This window comes from Crocodylus porosus, unplaced genomic scaffold (assembly GCF_001723895.1).
Source record: "Crocodylus porosus isolate Cpor-Errol unplaced genomic scaffold, CroPor_comp1, whole genome shotgun sequence".
Classification (NCBI taxonomy): domain Eukaryota; kingdom Metazoa; phylum Chordata; order Crocodylia; family Crocodylidae; genus Crocodylus; species Crocodylus porosus.
The window spans coordinates 10,352,400-10,373,523 of record NW_017728910.1 but is presented as its reverse complement, the minus strand read 5'-3'; positions in this window follow the sequence as shown (position 1 = coordinate 10,373,523).

Genomic DNA, 21,124 nt, shown 5'->3' with positions numbered 1-21,124 from the left:
GACTAGATGATCTACTCAGGTCCCTTCCAACCCTAGAAACTATGAAACTATGATTCCACAGACAGGTTAAAATTATGGAAGAAACTGGCTATAACATCAATATTAAAAAGCTATCTTTGAATTAATCATTATTTACTATTTAAATATAGCATCTAGGGTGAATTATGGGATTAGTAGTGCCCTGTCAGGTGTTTCCAAACTACACCAAGGCTGTTTGCTTGCTTCACTACTTTTTAAATTAATCTTGAAATATCTCAAACAGGTGCCAACAGGAAATCAATTCCATGCACCATTTGCGATGTGTAAGGGGTGCACGCAGGTGCACATGCACCCCCTGAGATTGGCCACTGGAAGCAGGGGCGCCAGAGAAGCCCCTGCCCCCCTCGTGGCAAGAGAAGCACCGTCGTTTCCCCCCCACATGGCAAGAGAAGCACCAGCATACCCCACCCCCACTCTGAAAGAAGCCCTGGTAGTGAAACCAGAAGTGCTGGCAGAAGTGCTGCTGATACTTCTGGTTTCACCACTGTACAGATGATCAGCTGCTGGGGGACCCCCATCTTGTTTGGTGATCTGGTGCTCCCCAGACTTGGAAGGCACAAGTTGCCCATGATGCCATGCACCCATGATATTAGATGCACCTATCCCTGTCTTGTTTTATGCAGATGACATTAATAATATCACAATCCCAAATACGTCTTCATTGGCCACGAGATGATTTTCAACAGTAGTACACCTCAAATAGCTTGGAAATCACTATAGTTAAATCCAAGGTATTAGGTTTTGGAAATGGAAGGAGGAAATAAGTTTGATTTTTATAGGACAAGAAGCTAGAGGTGGTGTCTTCTTTTTAAATATCTTGGAATCTACTTTAGCCAAAACCTGAGCAGGAATAAACACATGGAAAATGTAAATGCTAGAGCAGTGCTTTCCAATCTGTGGTATACATATGACCAGTGATACAAAGACAACCTGTCAGTGGTATACATTAACAGATTTATTATAATTACTTCATATGACAAAAATTTGCTGGTGGTACTTAGGGTTGAACTTAAAAAATTGCTGATGGTGCTTAAGGTTGTATCATCTTGAATTGGCATTGTGCGATCTGTCAGAGTCAGGGAACTGCTGCACTAGAGCAAAACAAGCCTTGCGTGGAGTTTTATCCTTTTACAGTAAGACCAGCAGAAAAGCACTAAAGGTTTATAGATCTACGGTAGAGTCCATTTTACTGAATGAAGCAGAACTCTAGGGTGGTGATCCTAACATTTAAAAGTCAAAAAGTTTTCTAATTTTTAATGTGACTTCGATGTCTAGCTAATTGTACCACTGGGGACAGGGGGTGACGTGGAAGGGGACAGTTGCGCGCTCTGAAACCAGATTGATAAATGTGAGCAGCTCAGCTCATTTAAGAATTCTAAACTCCTGGATGAAAATTAGATCTTTTATACCTACTAGATATCCTAAGAAATGCAATCTAGAAGCCTCTCCTTTGCCAAATAAACACTTGTTTGGATTGTTCAATACCATTCACATTCTCCTGCAGACAAATGGCTTGGGAAATGTAATGGGGATTCCTGACCCAGTATCTCCCCCGTATTAAAAACAAGACATCAATCTGAGAATGAAAGATGCCAGCATGCAGACAGATATGCTGTCACTGAGACTATCTCAAACTCTCTTCTTTTTTTAGATGAATAAGCACCCCTTCGGCCTAAAAACCAACCTGTCTGTGGTCAAAAACTAAAAACAATGAGATTCCATTATTAGATTGAAATTTGCGCTAACAGGATCTGCAGTTGTCATGGGCAGGTGGTGTCAGACCCCATATTCGGACAGAATATGCTCTTGTGGGAAGAATGAGATAGATTACTTAAACCACTATTTCTCATCTTGATTTGTTCTGTGAACAAGAGGAAAATGGATATCTCTGTTAATGGGATATTTTAAACACTGGGCTACTGAATAAAAAACAATTTGGCTTGTCTAACAATTTGGAACCTGTCTAATACTTTCTACGTGTGTTTGCATTACCTGCACATAGAATAAGGGCCAAAATAAAATAGAATTCTCCTTTTGCACTACTTCATTTGATTTCTTATTATACACCATTGTACACTATGGGCATGTCTACACATGTTGATTTAAGTTGCTTCAGCCTGATTTAAAGCACATTAGGGTTGCACGTCTACATTTTAGGCTATTCATGCCTAAATTTGATACCTGCAAAAGCAAGGTACAAATGAAATGCACAAATAGTTACAGCACATTAATGCATGTGTAGATGCATTAAGACACATTAACACGGTGTATGGATTCATTTGGGACTAACTTTAGTCTCACTTCAGTCTGCTCACCCAGCCTTAATGTGCTTTAACACGTGTAGAAGTAGACACGAGCCTAAACTGCCTTAATGTACATTAAATTTAGGTGTGCCTAAGTGCATGTGCAGACATTCCCTATGTTCTGTTTTTATTTTGTGCACACTACTAGAATGGATAATCTTATTGTATGTTTTTAGGAAAACTTATATAAACGTTACATTTCATAATATAATATTTTATTTTAATATTTTTATTGTTCATTTTAATGTATTGGTTTGGCAAGAGCTTTAAATAAATTACAACTATATACTATATCTGATATAGTAAATATATTTGCTACTAATTTTAGGAGTTTGCATTCTCATCTTTGTGTAATCAGGAGTGACCCCACTGAACCCAATGGAATTACACTGACAAAACCTTAATAAGGGGAGTCTCAGATTCCTTATTTCCTTCTTAACTGAACAATATCTTGATTTTTTCTAAGAATTACTGGTTTCTCAGCTGTCTACTCAAGAAGCTTTTCCCTACCTTCAGTATTTCTGTCACTAAGTCTTATACGCTATATGTATTCTAATAGACTGCAACTTTTCATATCAGTATTTTCTTGACCATTCCTAATGCCTTTGTGGCTTTTTTTAAATAAGCAGCATAGCCATCCAAAGTAGCTGGTATATTCTAATATTTATTTATTAGCACAATCATAGGCATGAATGGATCTTCACTTTGAAAAAAGAACATTTATCAAAAACTCAGGTGAAACCATGATATTGTTATCTTTCTTTTAGTGAATTGCAGTTAATTTTCCCACTAAGTCTTTTACTACTGTTTTGAAGACTAGTTCTTCCTTTCCTTGATTTGAAATATTTTCTTCTAAAATAGAGGAAGCTGAACTATCCCATTTACTGCTAACCAATTATTATGGTATTTTGTTTACTCTGAATGATATCTTCACCAGCTATAATACAATTCCACATATATACATGCATGTAGACACATTCAATCCATGTATGTCTATGGAGTAGAGGAAATAATAGATTTTACCCAAGGGAAAGTGAATGCTATACTCTACTAACTAGGAAGAAAATACACACACCAATTAATGTGCTGTAGTGAAGTATACTAAGCAGTTAACCCTTTGGGATATGTACAAGCATTACATTTAGATCAACCTAACCCAGATTAGGTCAGTCTAAATACCTGGATGTGCAGGTGTTCACAGAGTTTAAATCAGCCTAAAAATGGCGTGCCCACTCTAAAGTTAGTTCACCTTAGGAGGGTAACCAATTTTCAATGGGTTAACCAGATCTAGTGAATACCTGTACATGTTTACAGAATATACCTGAGACTGGGAAAGCCCAGCCACTAGCCCCAGTCCTGGGGCTGTGCTGTTTCTACCGTGACAACCCTGACTGGACTATTGTTATTCCCCACTACTATCCCAACTTCCCTGACTCGAGTACCTCTCACCATGGATCCTCCAAACTTCCCTGCAGACCCACCAGCCCCACTCTGATTCTGGCAAAACTCCCCCCCTTCCCTCCCCCCCAAACACAGTAGCACCCCTCTACAGACCCACCAGCCTCTCCCCACACCCCAAGTTACTTACCTCTGGTTGTCCCTGTGGCTCCCAGCATCACTGAACATCTGCACCTACCACTTCCAATTAAAGTTTAAATGGCTTAAAGTCATCTGCCTAAACCTAAACTGGGTCTTGTGAACATCATTCACACCCTTGGAGATTAAATTTCCATTTAATATTTTAATTGAACTTGACAAAGAGCGCTTTGACACTTTGAGTGATCAAAGGATTTGGACCACTCTCTATTTGGACTAATATCTGCTGCACTTTACTAACCTTCTGTCACTGAGATAAACAGGAACCTATTGTATAATAATAGAAAATATCTTTAGTGAAGTATAGCCCCTTATTCCCTTAATTGTCAGCATCATGCCTCTGGTTGAGTAGGTTATTTTAAGTTTGCATTTGTCCAATACGGCACCTCATAAATCTTTCACCATTATAGGATTTGTGAAGTAAGTAGCTTTTAGTTGTGGATGACAAACAAAGGTTATTTGGTTAATTTTCAAGCACAGTTAAAAATGTTATTGCTATCTCCGTGTAAAATTGAAAAAAAAAAAGACCAAAAAATAACTCTTCTCTTTTGATTTCTGTTATCTAAACACAGAACTTTGTGTATAACAAAACTGGAAGATAGGAGGGCAACAAAAATTTTTTTTAAATGCCCAAACTATATATTTATTAAAAAAAACCCCAACATTTATTGTTTTTACCAAAGAATTTCATCTTCCCCGCAGTCTTTTTCAGTGTCAAGTTTAGAAGTTTCCAAAGCCCAACAACATTACTTCAAAAGCAGTCAGTTTAAAATGTACAGTAAATAATGAAAGAACATGTTTTAAGAATATTTTCAGACGCACAAAAAACAACAGCCTTACATAGCTGACATTTTGACAAATGATATACTGAAAAAGATCTGGTAACAGAAATAAAGATGCTGAAAAGAGTGACAGTCTCTCTTCAGCTAATTGACAACTTGGGAAACAAACACATCAAAGGAAATACATTATGATATTACTCTAGTGAATATAGTCTGTCAGAAAAAGCAGCCTGTTTATTAGTTGGGAATAAGCATTCATTTTGATCTCAGGCACCATACAGACATACATTTGAGAAGCAAACAGAATATTGCTCTAAGTCCTAGCAGCAAGAAACACTTAGAAAAATAATAAGCATTCTCTTGAAAGGCCATTAGACAGCAGATAGGATCTGAAAAATTGCAGTTTAAAAATGTTAGTGTGTTGCAGTTTCCTTCTTATTTAACAGCTTTAAAAGACTGCATACATTATGAGCAAGAGAACATAGAAATAGCGCAACTAGGGCAGGTTATGAGAATGGTATGTTCTTCTCTATAGACAGGGTCATGGAGGTTACTCTGGTTTTACCCCAGTACATCTGAGAATAGAGTTTGGGAGATCCTGCCATGGTTGTGAAAGTTTCAGATAAAACAGAACATTTTGCTTTGGCTCTAAAGAATTTAGATAACCACTGTTTTCTGCTGTTGCTCAAATGGTAATAGCGATTCAACTAGAAGCCCAATGCACAAACAAGGGCAGAGTTAGCAAAAGGCATATACGTGTAACTTTAAAACCACATGCCATGGCACTGGTAAGAAATTTAAATTTACATATGTACCTAAATGACTTGGACTAGACCCGAAAAATGATGTAAGCACCTGCAGTGGGGCTTAGGTAATGAACAGCTGCCTGATTTTGGAAGCACCTGAATTCCATAGACGTCTCAATTTTTCATTTCCAACGACCTCAGGTACCCAGAGTTAGACCTCCCTCCATGCCTGCCCAGAGCTCTTCCAGTCTTCCCAGGCCAGAGCAGCTCCATGCCTAGGTCAAAAGCTTTATTTGATACAAGAACTAGGCCTCCTAGTGACCTAAGTCACTTTGGTCAATTGAGAGGCTTAATCTAAAGCACATGTACAAGAATAGGCTCCACATAAAATACAGCTGCCACTTGCTTTGTATATAATGCTTATTATAATTTATGCCCAGACTTCATTGATTGTCTAGGCCACATCTATCACCTTTTGGGAGAATGCCTGAACTATGAGGCTACTCAGCAGGGCAGTGCTCCCTACTTTCTGTGTTGAAGTGATGCATTAGGGACAGAACCAATGGTGTCCCCCTCCTTTTCCCACTCTCTGCCCCTGCCCTGTGCTAACTCAGCTACAGTTGGAGAGCCCTGAGCTAAGTTTAGCTCCTTAGCTCTCCAAGTGTAGCTGATAAATGGTCCTTTATCCAGCAAGCACATCCAACACACTATGACTATGACTTCAATAGTTGCTTGAAGACATTCAGAACTTGGTAGGATGTGTACAAACTTTCAGAACTGTCTCCTGTTTAGGGGAATGATAGCATTTCCTTTTTATCCTCTGTCAGTAGACAAGTACAAAAACAGTACCACATACATGTAGTAGCTTACATCAGCATTATTTTCTCCTCCTCTTCTCCCTCCCCTGCACAGGCAACAGAAATGAAACATAATTATTCAACACTTTCATGCAGAAGAAGCCCAAATACATCCTCTTTCATGACTGGGTTCGGTTGAATAATGATAATTCACTGGGGCATCCTAAATCATCTACAGGCAGGCACTTCATCAGCAAAATGAGAAGGAACTTTCATTTTTCAGTCTAATATGCCTAATGTTGTTTTTAGACCTAGAACTCCTGGAAACTCCTGGAAATTTTGAATTTTACTAGCACCTACCGATTCATTTATTTTTAGAATTTTTGTTACAAGACAATCTATTAACTGTAGAAGTCCTTCTTTATTTCCTCTTCCAGCTCACCATCCCACCTAAAAAAAATAGTTAAAGACACAGAGGAACTGGAAAAGATTACACTAAATGTAATGTCCCATGTTTCTTTGACGAAATACTTAGTGGCATAGGTGAAGTATTATTACACAATAGAAAGGGAAAGACTAGAATGTTTTTCAAAAAAAACCAAACGAAGTGAAGTACGTGGTAGGGGGAGTGATTGTGGGATCGCAGATCAGATCCCATCATAACATACTGCTAGTGCAGGAGTAACTTGATCCCAGGCTCCACCTGCACTGGCAAGAAGCAAGTTCCTGCAGCTTGGAGCCCCAGGCTTTGGGGGCTCTGAATTGCAGGGGCACCCCATGCAATCTGCCGCTGGAAGATCACTGCTGCTGTGATCTCCCAACTGTAGAGGCACTTCACTCACCCTCCTCCACCACCATGGCTGAGAGATTGCAGAAGCTGCAGTCATCCAGCTGTGCACTAGCTACATGTGCAAATTAAAGCTTGAGAGAAACCAGCTATAAACTTATTACACATTTTCCAGCACTAATTTCATAGTTGGTTCAGACTTGTATAAGGCACCATATTTAATTTGCACATGTAGCTAGTCTAAATTAATTATATGATTAACAAGGTAATTGTGTAATAAGTGTAACAGGTAAAGAGGGCCTGAGTCACCTGTGGACTTCAATCTCTTATCATCAATTTGGTGTGACGACCCACTGCTTTTATCTACCAAGCCATGATCTAAACCTATGGAGACTAAACTATAAGATTCAATCTAAGAAACAGAAAAAAAAATTCAAGGTTTGGTTGTTTTGTTCTGCTTCAGTTTGTCTGTCTCTGTTCCAGTAAAAGCTTAATAAAGACTGTAACAGTACATCCAGAAGATTTAGGCAGTTAGAGCATGCTGAGGTCTGCGCTACAGGGACTACCATGCTAACAATACTAGGGCTAGCCAGGTTAAAATTAGATCAGGTCTCTTTACATGTTACTAAAGTAACTGCAACAAAGACAATTCTGGATATTTTAAAAAAATGTTACATTTATGATTAGTACTAATATTTATATTAGAGTATTTCTAGCAATGTTGATGATATATAAGTGTTTATAACTTTAATTACCTGATTATATAGCAAACATAAATGGTGAAAAATCTTTGATGTATGTTTCTCTCTCACAAAGATGGTGAAACCCTGACCTAGTTGAAATCAATAGTAACACTCTAATAGGCTTCAATGGGGCCAACACCTCACCCAGACTCTAGTTAAACTACTTCTCCGCTTCTTGGTACTGTTTTGGTACTGTGCTTCTTGGTACAAGAAAGGGGCAGTAAGGTGAAAAACATCCTACTAATAATACTACTACATTAAGAAATGTCCTATAAATTAATGCTTAAGTGTGTGGACCAGGAAAAAAAAAAATTGCTGTTGATTAGGCATCTGAAGTCACCCCTTTCTGGACTTTTTTTTGCTTTACCCACCCCCTCTATACTATTATTTTAAAATTGTTTTACCAGAAGTGCATTAAATTAAAATATAAATGAGGTTTCAAGTGTCTTGCTGCCTTTCAAATAACCCATATGAAGAAAAGAAACCCTGTGCTCTCCTCAGCGGATAGCAATCTGCCAGTGATCTGCAGTAAATGCACTGTATGTACTATTTACAACTGGTTATTGACTGTTGTTGACAAAAAATCGATAAGAATTGAGATGTTTGCCATTAATTTCTCCACCACATTTTCAACAAACATTTTAACCATATTTTTTCTATTTCTTTACTCTGTTCTCAAAGGGGATTGAAACTCAAAAATAGCTGTTTTGTTATGGAGTAGTGAACACCTTCACTTTAACTTTAACAATAGCATTCAAAATACTCTTAAACCATCTGACATCCTAAAAAGAAAAATCCTCTCTTCCATTTATGCTGATGCAAATTAATGACGACAAACTCCCAAAACAAAGCACTGAAGTATAAATTACTGCTTAAAACTGGGGAATATGTTTGACGAGGCAGAGGCTCATGCATGAAAATAATTTGCTGTCTGCCTTTTTCTACAACTATAGGTTTACAACTTTTTCATGTAAATAATGGTTTCCTTTCCTGAAGAAATATATAAAGAGCACTATTCAGTGTATAAACAGATTGAAAGGGATTGGGGATGAGGCCGAGTTTTGTCTTTAGTTCACAGAAAAGGGTTAATACTTTTTGAAGAGAATAAAAGCCCGTAATAGGTCTCTCAGACTTAATGACACAGCTGGCCACTTGAAGCAGTTGCCATCCACAGGGGCAATGGAGAGTACCAGTTGCCACCAAGAGCACAAGCGTGCAGGCATTTATCTGCCCCCCCACACACACCAAGTTCTCACCTGTTCAGCTGCCCCAGTCACCTCATCCTAGTTACACCACTGATAAGTCCTAAAGATGTCAAGAACCACGGAGACAGAACAGAAGACCCAAAAATGGGGTCTTAATGTGTACCGAAGGATAGATGTCAGTTGCTTGACTGTTTATCCATCCCTAAAAGATGTGGGCTTGTGGCAATTAGCATAGGCTGGTTGAAATATTCAGACTATTTTAATTCACCCTATCTGTGCATTTGTCTCTGGAGTGTGATTCCATTTTCTATTTTGCAGTGTTTTGCTAGATTGTAAAATACAGATAAAAAAAAACTTAGAAATAGACATCTGTGTATATAAAAGTATGGAGCAGGCTGTGTTTCAGTTCTGTATAGCTAGAAGTTGTATTCACTACACAATTTCAGCACAGGAGCAAAAAAAGTCAACCAGAGCTGGGCAATCAGTGTAGACAATATCAAGTTTAATTCAACTTGAATCCCTTGACAGGGCTGATGAGATATACACAAGACTTAGAGTACAGGAAAAAGCATTTCTCAACACCCATTTTAGGTCACTATCTACAGATGAGAGAGAGACAGAAAGACTCCATTTTTCAAACGAAAAACTACATGAAGGGCATAAAGGATAGTACAGAACATTCAACAGTGGTGAGGAAATGTAGGCAGGTGTTACATTGTTTTGTCTAGATCCAAACATTTCTTGCGCTGTCTAGAGTAGGGAGTCAACTGGTTTTGGTAATGACTATCTATAGAAGTGCCGCTTCTGAGAGAGGGTATTTAAACAGTTGAGACATTTTGGGACGCTAGGAGGTGTCAATATTGGTGCTGTGCCCAAGAACACCTGGACCTTGATGTCTCATCTCCATGAAAAAATAACTCAAGAGATCTTTTTGCCTTTGAATGTGTTCAGAAAGCCAGAGAGACAATGCTACCAAGAGACTCAAGAGCTTAAAAAAGCACAAGCTCAATGTGCACACTCCAGGGGAAGCCCAGGGGCCATGTGCCCCTCAGATCTGTGTGCAGGGTGCAGGTGGCTGCTGCTGCAGGCTGGACTCTGCACCCCGCTGCTGCTGCCCCAGAGCAGTGTGATGCCACGTGTCTACCACACACAGAGCATAGAGTCCAGCCCACAGTGCTAGCCTGCCTCTGCCCTGTTTACAGATCCGGGGGGGTATGTGCTCCCTGGGCCTCCTTGGGTAGTGCAAAGTGGCGAGAGCCTCCCTGCACACCTGGACGAGCTACCTGGGCTCCAACCCTCCCCTGACCTGTCCTGGCTTATGGGCCTCATTCACCCCAGCCCCTGACCCTGCCTCTGCTCTACTCCCTCCCTCACCATGGAGGCCTTGATCTACCCCCCACCATGCCACTTCCCCATGACAGACTTACCTGCTGGGGGGGTGAAGTCCACAGAAGCGTGCATGCATTTAGCCCTGCACAAATAACATTTTCTCCTTCCACCTATGCCTCTCAGTTCTCCTCTTCTCTAAACTAAATAAGCCCAGTTCCCTCAGTATTTCCTCATTTTTGTGTCCCATAGTCCTCACCATTTTTGTTGCCCTCAGCTGGACTCTCCAACTTGTCCACATACTTTTGGGGGTGGGGGGCAAAACTGAACACAGTACTGCAGATGTGGCCTCACCAGTGATTAATAGAGGGGAGTAATCACTTCACTTGACTGGCAACACTCCTATGAATGGATCCTATTATGTCATTAGCCTTCTTGGCAAGAAGGGCACACTGGTAGCTCATAATCAGATTATTGTCCTCTGTAACCCCCATGTCCTTCTCTGCAGAGCTACTGCCCAGCCAGTCAGCTCCAGCCTGTAGTGGTGCATGGGGTTGTTCCTCCAATTTGTGTAGGTCACTCTAAATCCTAGCCCTAGCCTCCAGGTCATTGATGAATGACCTGGAGGCTAGGGCTAGGATTTAGCCCTACCAGGTCATTGATGAAGACATTGAACAAAACCAGCCCCAGGACTGACCCCTGGGGCATTCAACTTGATACCAGCTGCCCACTAGATATTAAGCCATTGATTACTACTCTCTAAGCCTGATGATCCAGCCAGTTTGCTATCCACCTTTACAGTCCATTCATCCAGCTCATACTTCCCTAGCTTGCCTGTGAAAATCTGTGGAAATCCTTGCTAAAATCAAGGTACACCACATCCACCGGTGTCCTTACATCCACGAAGCCAGTCAATTTGTCATAGAGGACAATCAGGTTTGTCAGGCATGACTTGGCCTTGGTGAACCCATGCTGACTGTTCCTAATCACCTTTTTGTCCTCCACGTACTTTGAAATGGATTCCTTGAGGATCTGTTCCATGATTTTTCCAGGGACTGAGGTGAGGCTGACTGGTCTGTGGTTCCCTTGATCCTCCTTCTCTTTCCTAAATATAGGCACTGTGTTTGCCCTTTTCCAATCATCTGGGGCTTCTCCTGAGTTCCGTGAGTTTTTAAAGATGATGGCCAGTGTCCCTGCAGTCTCATCAGCCAACTCCTTCAGCACCCTCAGGTGCATCCTATCTAGCCCCATGGACTTGTACACATCCAGCTTTTCTAACTAGTCCTTAACCTGTTCTTTCACCACTGAGAGCTGTTCACCACCTCCTCCCCAGACTGTGCTCCCAGGTGTAGTAGTTTGGGAGCTCAGCTTGTCTGTGAAGGCTGAGGCAAAAAAGGCATTTAACATTTCAGCTTTTTTCTGCATCTTCTGTCACAAGGTTGCTTCCTCCATTCAGTAAGGGACCCACACTTTCCCTGATCCTCCTCTTGCTACTGACATACTTGTAGAAATCCTTCTTGTTACTCTTCAGGTCCCTTGCTAGCTGCAACTCCAATTATGCTTTGGTTTTCCTGACCTCATCTCTCGATTTCTGAGCGATGCACTTATATTCTTTCCTAGTTATTTGCCCATGTTTTCACTTCATATAAGCTTCCTTTTTGTCTTGTAGTTTACTGAAGAGTTCCCTTAAGCCAAGCTGGTCTTCTGCCATACTTGCTAATCTTCCTGAACTTTGGGATGGTTTGTTCCTGCACTCTCAGTAAGGCTTCTTTGAAGTACAGCCCTGTCTCCTGGACTCCTCACCCCCTCAGTCTGGCTTCCCAGGAGATCCTGTCCATGAGTTCCCTGAGTGAGTCGAAATCTGCTGTTCTGCAAATGCAAGTAGCAAATTTACTTGAGATTAGTAACTGCACAGTAGCATATGAGCAAATGTGCTCCTGGTCAGCTGGGCAGGAGGGGGCAGGAGATTACTCCATGACCCCAGGGGGTGTTTGCTGCTGGGGCACAAAAACAATGTCCCCCTGCCTCAGCAGCAGGGAGTTCCCAGCTGGTGTGGTGGAACAGGAGGGGGAAGGGATGGGGAGGGAGGGGCCAGAACTGGGACATCTTTCTCTCCCAGCCCAAGCACTGTGGTGGTGGGACCCAGGGTGGGATATCATTGTCTCCCAGTGCCAGCTCTGTAGTCACAGGGCCAGCACTGGGAGATAAGGATCTCTAAACCCCTGATCCCTGATCCCTGATCACTGCTGGTGGGGGCTGGGGAGGCTGTTCACTGCACAGGCTCTCCAGCATGTGCCCTATACAGCTCCATGTTCATGCAGGTGGGCAGTGAACAGGTTCTCCAGCCCACACCTGGTGATCACAGAGTGGGGGCTGGGTACTGTCCCAGATTGAGGCAGGTGGATGGGACCTGCCCCTCCCCTGCAGCTCTTTCCAAGTCTCCTGCCCCCAGGCAGAGAGATGTGGCAAGGAGATCCCTGTTGCTTGGTTGCTGTAGGGAACTGGTGCAAGACCAGCAAGGTAGAAGATTGCTGCCATGAGCAGAAAATCTGCTCCTGAGACCCTGCACATGTAGATGTCTGCCTGGGAGCATTTACTCATGAGTAGTTTACATGCAAGTAAACTACACACAGATCAACTGCACGTGGAGACACACCCACTATGTCCTTTAAGCTCTCCATAGGAGACAGAGCCAACTGAGCCATTGCACTTTGTTCCTTTGTATAGTGCATAGTAGCCCATGTGTAAGCCTGTACAGAACTGGTATGAAAAATCATTTTGGGGATGACGGGGATGAAGAGACTCCATTCTCTTAGTTTCCTATGCAGTTATGGAAGACCTATATTTTTACTTTGAATTGAGAGTTGACTTTCATTTACTCCAGCTCATTCTCTCATCCGCTTAGAGTCTGTGGCTTTATGTAGTGGAGAGTAATTTTTTCCCATAGAAAATATTACACAAAATCTTATTAAATCTCAACAAATCCATGGAATAAGGTTTTATCTGAAGAAAAAAAAGTTCTGGTCACCATAGGGGACTGATTGAACAATTATTTCCTTTAAAAAACAAAACAAAGCAAAACAAAAAACCCTGAGTTAGAAGACAAAAAATAGTGTACTGAAAATTACATAGCAATTACCATTGCAAAGTCCATTCATTCCTGCAGTGTGTACAGATTCCTGCAGGGCAGGACAATGCTTTGCAATGGAGAATCCCTGCAGGACTGGGCTCTGAACTTTTCAGTGATTGTAACTCAGTGCCATTGCACAAAAAATGTGACAGACCAAAATCACCTGTGATCTTGTACTGTGGGAACCAAGACTCTCAGCAGGAGTGCTTGAAAACAGAGGCAGTAGCAAAAGGGTCAACAATTATGAACTCCTTGAATATTCTTATTTACTGAGAAATAAAAAAAAGCATTTCTGAGCAAAACACAACACAGGAAGGGGCTGGTAAATATATTTCTTAAAAGGAAATTGTCCTATTTAAAGAGTAGTCTAGAGCATGGCTGAGTTTGCCCCTTGGTACAACTTGACCCCAGATTCAGTCCCTCCCCATCTATACAAACACCAGTGCTCAAAGCACTTCCACCAATGTTAATAGTGCATGTGTCTACATGAGATGCTAAATTCACAGTAGACTAATACTACCTTGTAGTAGCATGTCACGTCAAAAACGTCAAGTGTGAATACGTGACAGCACAGTAGTATTAGACTACTGCAAGGTAGCATCATTAAAAAGACGTGTGCTGGTTACTGCTTGTTGATTAAGTACTTGGATATACAAGTGTTAAACTTAATTCACAGTAACTACAGCACTTTAATGAGTGCGCAGACACGCCCACTGTGCATGATCCTTACTGTCCTATATGTCCCTTGTTGCTAGTACAATGAAGCCTTTTTAGGAAGTAGTCCCAAAACCATGTGTCTCCTTAGTAATCACATGGTCTGAAGTCATTAAGGCCCTCATGCTGGTATACTGGAAAGCCTTCCTGCTTTGGATTTCAGTGTCCAGTTAGGGACATGGAGCACTTCTGGATATTTGTTCTCACTGTAGAACAAGTTGGGATTTCCAACCTAATACAAGTTGCCATTGCCACTCTAAGCTTGGCTGTTGACTAGTGGTTACAGTCCAAGAGAAACAGCTTTGACTTTTGGGAGAAATGAGTGAGTTTCAGCTGCCTATAAATCCACAATAAAATGGTTGGAAGTGAGAGGTGAAAAACATGGTATAATGAATGTCATGCACTACAAATGCCTATCATTACAGAAACTGGTGCTTATTTAAAATGATCCTTATTGATATTATGGAGAGCTCACATTCTTCAAGCCTGTATTTTCTTAATGGGATGATGTACACTTATGAGTTGGAACTAACTGAAAACAGTGCAGAGGGAATAGGGAACGGAGGCACCTGGTTTCCTATACCTGAGCCCTGACATTTGCACACCCCAGCACAAAGACTCCACGATATACACACAGACCTGATACAATGCCCAGGAGAACCCCGGTGCTCAGGTGAAGCTCGGTGGAGCCTGACTGGGTTGCTGGGCGTGGGTGAGCATGCTTCCTCCTGGGTGCTTCATGATGGGGTGTGGAGGTGTGGTCCCAGCATGCAGGTGCCCTGGTGCTGGGGCTTGTACATGGGCAAACAGTTCCCCACTCCCACAGCCTGCACCTGACAGATGAAATGGAGGAGTTTGGGAGCATGATTAGCCATGCCCAACAGTCCATCAGGGATGACCCAGTTGACAGCAGCCCGGGGAACCCGTGGGGCATGTTGAGAGACATGTAGGAGCACCCCCAATCTGCAGCCTTCATATCCCTCCTTCCCAACCCCACCAATATGTGTTCTGTTCACTACCAATCTAAGTTACACTACTTACAGAAAACCATGTGGCTTATATCAATTCTGTCTCAGGCTTTTTGAATGTCTGTGCCTGGCCTTAGTTTCTGATCATAATCCTGAACCTCCTTTTGGCTTGCTGCTATTACTGGCTGTTGAGACCATCCCAGAATGCTCTTTTCTGAGAAATAAAAATATTCCTGCCAGTAAAAGGTGCAGTGTTCCTGGACTTGAGTGGTTTCAATCTCAATGTACAGATATATTTGCAGTACCCCTGTGGCAAGGCCAAAAAATAGAATAAAATAAAATAAAATAAAATAGGTTCTTTTTGCCTTCCAGAAGGGCAGTGACACATTATTTTAGGGTTTTGCCCATTGTCAACAAAGTTTTCATTTCTTATGCACAGCCAGTGTTTTTATCCATCTATTTCTATTCATGTATAGTACTGAATGTTCTTTTCCCACTATAGTCTTAATCCACCTTCTGGTCATTGGAAGCTGGGTAGGACCCAATATCCTTTTGTTCTACACTCCTAATATTTTCCCCATACGAAATCATCTCATCACAAACATTTCCCATTGTATTTTCTCTTCCCTCCTTCCTTTTGGTTGAGTACATATGCAGGACAATTAATTTTACTTCTACAGCATGCACTCTGATCAGTTCAAAATGTACAGAATTATACAAACTAAAAGAATCAGGTATTACAATTTTGAACTTCCTTTGCAGGCCCCTCCGTGATGCTCTTCATATTACTGTTCAGATCATCTCTTTAGCCTCCTTCAGGATTAATCATAAAACATAATCAGATATTCCTCATTCATAGACATGATAAGTTAAGAGTTTTGAACTGTTTTTCATCACTCCGATAAACTAGTTTCAAAGGAAATATTAATGAACTGTTTTATATGATAAAGTGATATTATTCTTACAGTAGAGTATAAAGTTGTGTTTCTGAAGAGCACAACTAAGAAAGTATATATATGGGAGTGATGAAGAAATATTAGGGCTGTCAGGATGTGCATGCACTTTGTCAATCATCCGTACGTCATCTACCTTTCTGCCTATCCTGACCTATTCAAAACTTACTTGAAATAATAAAAGCTAACTTCAAGTAGTACCTTGTTTTTAAACGCCACCCACATAAGTTCATGACGGTTACAAACAGTTTTGTTAGGCACAAATGTGGACAAAGACATTTGTTCTACAAGGAAGACGGACATGGTGCATATGGAGAGTTCTTGCTTTATTGATACTTTGTGTTTGTGTGGCACCTTATCTACTGTTTTCATCATGCATACATGATGTAGTGGAATGAACACATGTAGTATAATAGAAGCCAAATTTTGTAATATGTATGGGTGAACACATGTCATATAACAGAAGCCAAACTGTAAAAGGCATGGATGTTTATTCATAGATATATGTAGCCAGAAGGTCATCTAATTCAGTCTACTGCTCAAGGGTAAAGTCATCTCAGTCTAGCCCATGCTTGACAGATGTTTCTCTAACCCACATTTTAAAACTTTCAATGTCAAAGGTTCTGCATCTTTTCTAGTTAATCTGTTCTAATGCTTAACCACCCTTATAACTGGAAAGCTCTTCCTAATATTTAAGTCTTCTTTATTGAAATTTAAGCCCATTTTTCTGGTCCTGTCCCTTGTGGACACAGAGCACCACAGAGCTCTGTCCTATTTACAGAAAAGCTGTCATATTTCAAGACACTTATCAATCACTCCACAAGTCTTCTCTTTTCTAGACCAAATAATTTCATTATTTCCACATCTAAATGTGAACATTTATCTTCATATCTACATGTGTACAACCTTAACCCAAATCCACATTTCTCCATGAGTTTCTATGAAAGTTCCCAGCCTTTGAGCCAATAAAAGCATAGATTATAATCCTGAACAAATTTCTGAATTTTTAATAGATAGAGCTATGACTGGTACTGTTAGACAGGATTCATAATAGGAATACAAAGAAGAGACAGTAAAGATGGTATTATTCACAGATAAGGATTCAGTGTCAATTATAGATTTATTTATTTCTGAAAAATGCAACAATTAAAGTTTTAAGGAAAGAAAACACCAAATGTCTTCTTTGCTTTGGTATCTTAAGTAATATATCATTGGTATAGTATCTTGAATTTAATGCATTTACTGGTACATATACACCAGTTTAATACCATATTAATATAGTAAGAAAATAGCAGGCATCCAAATCTTTCACCCCTGCTCATCCAGTCAGGCCTTTAAATATGAAGTCAGCCCTGCTCATTTGATGATAAAAGGTCCCCCTCCAAAGGCCGGTATCTTTTGTGATAGGTTTGAAGCCACTCAGATGCAAGCAATAAAAACGTTGCATTCTGACTCATTCTTTCGGCTGCTGGCATCCACAGGTCTCTATGCAAACAACCATCAGTTGCCTTTATGATTCCATACTACTCCCTTATTCACCATGTACCCCATCTCCCTGACTTCGTAATCATCCAGCAGCTGCGGAGCTCCTTCTTTTCGCCCTGTTTGGCAGATGCACTGCATCTGATCATACCTGAAGAAAAATCAATTTCAGCTGAGTAACAGTTCAGATTGCTACTTCTGTCATCCAAACCACTTTCTCCATCCTAATGGAATTGCTGTCAGACCCTTCGATAAATTGAAGTGAATAAAGCTATCATAACACTTTGAACAAGAAAGGCAAAGATAAACCGTCTTTTAACGCTTGTAGTGAAGGGCTAGGCTGAAATTAAATATTCTTGTAACTTAATGCTAAGTTCTCATTAGCAGCAAGAATTCTTCCTAATTTAATTACACCTATGTAGATGTTGTAACACAAGAGAAGCAAGATGTTTTTGTATGCAGCAATATCATAGTTTATGACATTATCTGAGGGTTTTTTTTTGATGGGATTAATATTGTTTAAATAACCCCTTGAGAATTACATAACACTAGATGGAATAGAAACAGAACAACAAGTCCTGGGGGTAAAGAATATTGCTATACTGGAAGATATGTAATTATAAATTGTAATTATACTTTGATTAGATTTCTCATGGAAAATAATACAATTTGATTGCTACTTTAGCATATACTTGCTGTTGGAAAAAAAAACTTTTGAAGTGATATTGTTCCATAGCAACAAGAGCTGGGGCACCACATTCTCACAATAGGGCAGGCATGTCCAACTTCTGAATGGCAGGGGGCCACACACTGTGAATGCTACAGGCCAATGGCCTGCACATCTGCCCATCCCACTGCTCTGCAGTCAACCATATCCCCTCACAGGCTACTTGGAGCCTGTGGGCCACCAGTTGGATAGCTCTGCATTACAGCAGGTGGGGGTATGAAAAGCTTTTATAGTACAAGTAAAATACACATATAATTTGTAACATCATCATTCGAGCTAGGCAAAATTTGACTGGAAAACATACTTAAGCAGAGAGGAATGTAAAGAGCAATCCTGCACTAGGATTCCTATCCTACTTTTATCTGCAATCCTGCAGTGGGATAGAAATGACATAGGTCTTTTTATTTCAAATCAAACAGTGATTAGGGTATTATAATTTATCTCATTATTATGATATTATTGCAATTGTTATGCATGTACAGGGCAAGAAACTTTGTATTATTTAACCCTGATATAAATCCAGAGAATGGAAATATATTATGTGTACATCTCTGAAACAATCAAACGTAATTCTTTAGAACCACCAGAAATTCAGTGATTTTTAGTCAGGGAATTAATTGCTAAACATAGGATAAAACTTGGAACAAATACTTTCTTAACAAAATCTCCTCATTTTGTTATTCAAAATAGTAGCTGTGATCCTTGTGTTATGCTCTAAAAATGGTCAGGTTTAAAATATAGTAGATTTTCCATTGGAACATTGCAGAGCAATGAGCCAGTTGATGTAGATTCCCTGAAAATGGTCCCGACTGAGTTCCACAATAATGGACAATATTTTATATAGGGTGCATACAGACATTTGGGGAGGTTAGGAGGTGGTCAGATTAAGTTAAAAATGGCCTCCTGATCTCAGGTAAGTCAGGATGTAGGAACTAGTGCAGCGAGTCTTGGTGAGGCAAGCAGTTTCTGGGGAGTTGGGGAACAGGTAGGGTCTGCAGGGAGGATCAGAGGGACAAGTGGGGGCAGATGGGGTTCATGAGAGTGTTGCTGGGGTCTGAGAAGGTTTGGCAGGTTCAGGAAGACTAGTAGGGTATACAAGTGGCCTTGGGGATATGGGAGGTGCTCTCCCCCCACCCTCCAGGACCAAGGACTATTTTTAGCACCCTAATCCCCCCAACCCCAGATTAACACTCCCCCAGCAAGCCAATCCCCCATCCTGCCTGCCTTTACCCCCACCCCAATTTATGTCCTTGCCTTCTGGCACTTGCAATTGCCCATAAAACCAGCACCAGTAGCAGCTTACAATACGGGGGGTTTGGTGGGCTGAGGGGTCATGGCTGGCCTATGGATAGGTGGTCAGGAGGTTCAAAATAGCCCAGTGCCAGAGAGAGGGTAGAAAAAGCACAGCCCCAGGACTGGGGCCAGCAGCTGGGCGTTTCCAGCCTTTGGACTCCATTGGGAACCATACAGTCAGAACAGTTAGATTGGTCTAAAAGTGGCCAATTTGTTCTAAGTTAGACTATTTCAGAGGCAGAGTTAACTTAGATCAGTTAGACACTTTAACTGAACTTCTGTACAGTCTTGAACTTTTGTATAGTTTTCACTTAGTTCCACCTAGCTAGGGATCTAAATGTAAGGTCTGCACCTGGATGAACTAAGTTAGATTGGGAGGCCATTTTTAACATGATCTAACCCATAGAGAGTCAAAAGGACAGAAGTCAGTGAAATTAAAATCTCATTAATCTCATTCTATTCATGTTCTAGGCCTTGATATTAGAAAGTCCATTGCAGTTGTTGCGCACAATCTCCTGAGATTTATTTCAAATCTCATTCTGGTTTTCAAGTCAAGAAAAATCAGAGAAGAGTAAAATGGATATTAATAAACCTAGCAAGGCATCTATAAATGCAGCAACCCTTACTTCCATGAATGAGAATTGAAAAAGGAACATTTCTAGGAAGAAAATGTCCCTATATCTCTGGCTATTTTTGCAACAGGCAAAGTTCTTGCATATTGGTCAAAATGAACGTACCAGGCTTGCCTTTTGGAGCTTGGGTTGAGTCCCAGGCTTGAAGTCTTGCTGTTTTGATTGGTGGTCCTCATCCCCCAATCAGGAGGCAGCAAGAGGAGTTCAGTCACACCCCTTTCCTGAGGCGGGGGGAAATGGAGTCCCCATGCCCCCTGTGGACCTGATTGAAGACTGAAACACTCAGGTCCAGAAGACTTCAGGGGTGGAGCCCTGGAGCATATAAAAGGAGCTGCATGCCCAGCATAAGGGGAATATAACTGGAAGAGATGAGAGTGGGGCTTAGAAGAGCTGATGAGAGCTGCTCAGCGGAGCAAAGCAGTAGCCCAGAAGTGCCCCTAAAGACTTCCATCAGCAGGGAACAGCAGACAGCTCCAGGAGCTAGGCTCTCGGTGTGCAGCACAGCACGTGGCATCCAGACTTTGGGAACTGTGTAAGGCAGCTCAGGTCTGCAACCTCTGGTGCGCAGCCAGAGACACAGTGCATGGAGTAGGACCTTTGGAGCACTTAGGTGGCTCAGGTCCTCAACCCCTGGAACGAGGCTGGGAGTTTGATGCAGGAGGTGCTGCATGGAGGGTCCAGGAGCGGACCGAGCCTGGTGCTGTATGAGGCAGCCCAGGCCTCCGACCCATAGCAAAAGGTTGAGTCCAGAGAGCCAAACAGTGATCGGGTTACTGAGCCAACAGACAGGGCCAAGCCAGAGGCCCCAAAAGCCCTGGATAGTGGAGCCCTGTTCCAGGGGACAGCAACCCCCCCCCCCAACCCACTACAGGTGAGATAGCAGCCTGGCGCAGAGGACGAG